Source organism: Choloepus didactylus, chromosome 10 (genome assembly GCF_015220235.1).
Source record: "Choloepus didactylus isolate mChoDid1 chromosome 10, mChoDid1.pri, whole genome shotgun sequence".
Lineage (NCBI taxonomy): Eukaryota > Metazoa > Chordata > Mammalia > Pilosa > Megalonychidae > Choloepus > Choloepus didactylus.
In genome coordinates, this window is record NC_051316.1 from 119,180,287 (window position 1) to 119,182,029 (window position 1,743).

Consider the following 1,743-nt stretch of genomic DNA (forward strand, 5'->3'; position numbering starts at 1 on the left):
TTGATATCTATTTGTTAACAATCTATTCATATTTTCTGTTTCTGCATGAGTCCTTTTTGATGGTTCATGTGTTTCTAGGGATTTGTCATTTTGTCTAAGTTATCTAATTTGTTGGCAAACAGTTGTTCATATTATTTCCTTATAATCATTTTTGTTACTGTAAGTTCAGAGATGTCATATTTTTCATTCCTGATTTTTTAGTAATTTTATTCTTCTTAATTTCTTAGTCTAGCTAAAGGTTTGTCAATTTTGTTGGCATTTTCAGTGAACCAACTTTTTGTTTCATTAATTTTCTGTTTTTCTAGTCTTTATTTCATTAACTTTGCTCCAATCTTTATTATTTCCTTCCTTCTGCTTGTATTGGGTTTAGTTTCCTTTCTTTTTCTAGTTTCTTAGGTGGTAGACTAGCTACTGATTTGAAATCTTTCTTCTTTTTTAAAAATGTAGTCATTTACAGTTAAAAATTACCCTCTATGCTCTACATTAGCTGCATATTATAAATTTTGCTATTTTTTTATTTTTATTAATCTCAAAGTGTTTCTAGTTTACCATATGATTTTTTTTTTTTTCTTGGACACATTGGTTCTTCAGCTGCCCATAATTTAATTTTCACATATTTGTGAATTTCCTTAATTTCTTTCTGTAACTGATTTTTAATTTATTTCCACTGTGATCAGAGAAAATACTTTGTATGTTTACAACTCTTAATTTTAATAAGACTTGTTTTATGGCATTATATATGGTCTATACTGGAAAATGTTCTATGTGCACTTGAGATGAATGTGTATTCTGTTGTTGGGTGATGTGTTCTATAGATGGATGTTAGGTCTAGTTTGGTTTCTGAAAGAAAGGTAACAAAATAAGGTTTCAGTGTCTAAGAGAATTCAAATAGAGTCAAGACTGTCTTGGAGGTTACTCCTATGTAAGCTTCACCTAGTGTTTCAGTTTGCTAATGCTGCCATTTTGCAAAACACCAGAAATGGATTGGCTTTTATAAAGGGGGGTTATTTGGTTACAAAGTTACAGCTTTAAGGCCTCCTCAGAAGTAGCTTTTGTATCCATATTTCTACCAAAATCTCTTAAAAGCAAAAAAAATATGGAATGTTTCACGAATTTGCGTGTCATCCTTGCGCAGGGGTCAGGCTAATATTCTCTGTATTGTTTCAATTTCAGTATATGTGCTGCTGATGTTGAATGTGTCATTGCAAACTGGAAGAAAGTTGATCCTTATTGTAAAGTGGCAGAGAATTTGGCAAAACTGGGTCCTGGTGTTGGATGGAAGGCAGCAATTGAGAGCGACGAGCTGGGATACTTAGCTGAGGAGATTTTGAAACTAAAAGTTGAAGATATAGCCTGGCTTCTCCTTGCAGCTTGTATAAAATGCAAATGGAAAGGGATAAGCTGAGAAATGAACTCTTGGGTTCAAAAAAACCAGAAGCTGCAGCTTACAGAGACATTTTGAAGATGACCACTGAAAGCTGACACTGACATTTTGGAGAATGCCATTTTGAAAGGCAACCTGGGAGCAAGCAGATGCCAGCCACGTGCCTTCCCGGCTAACAGAGATTTTCTGGATGCCAATGGCCTTTCTCCACTGAAGGTACCCTATTGTTGATGCCTTACCTTGGACATTTAATGGCCTTAATACAGTAACTTTGTAACCAGATAAACCCCCTTTATAAAAGCCAATCCATTTCTGGTGATTTGCAAAATGGCAATATTGGCAAACCAGAACACCTAGAT

At 34.4% G+C, this 1,743-nt stretch overlaps 1 non-coding gene across 1 annotated transcript; it reads right to left on the minus strand.

Annotated features, from left to right (window-relative positions):
* Positions 1 to 1,090: 1,090 nt before the first annotated feature.
* LOC119505839 lies at positions 1,091 to 1,196 on the minus strand. Its single transcript, XR_005210874.1, has one exon. It is a non-coding gene; the product is annotated as a U6 spliceosomal RNA (small nuclear RNA).
* Between the last annotated feature and the right edge of the window lie 547 nt (positions 1,197 to 1,743).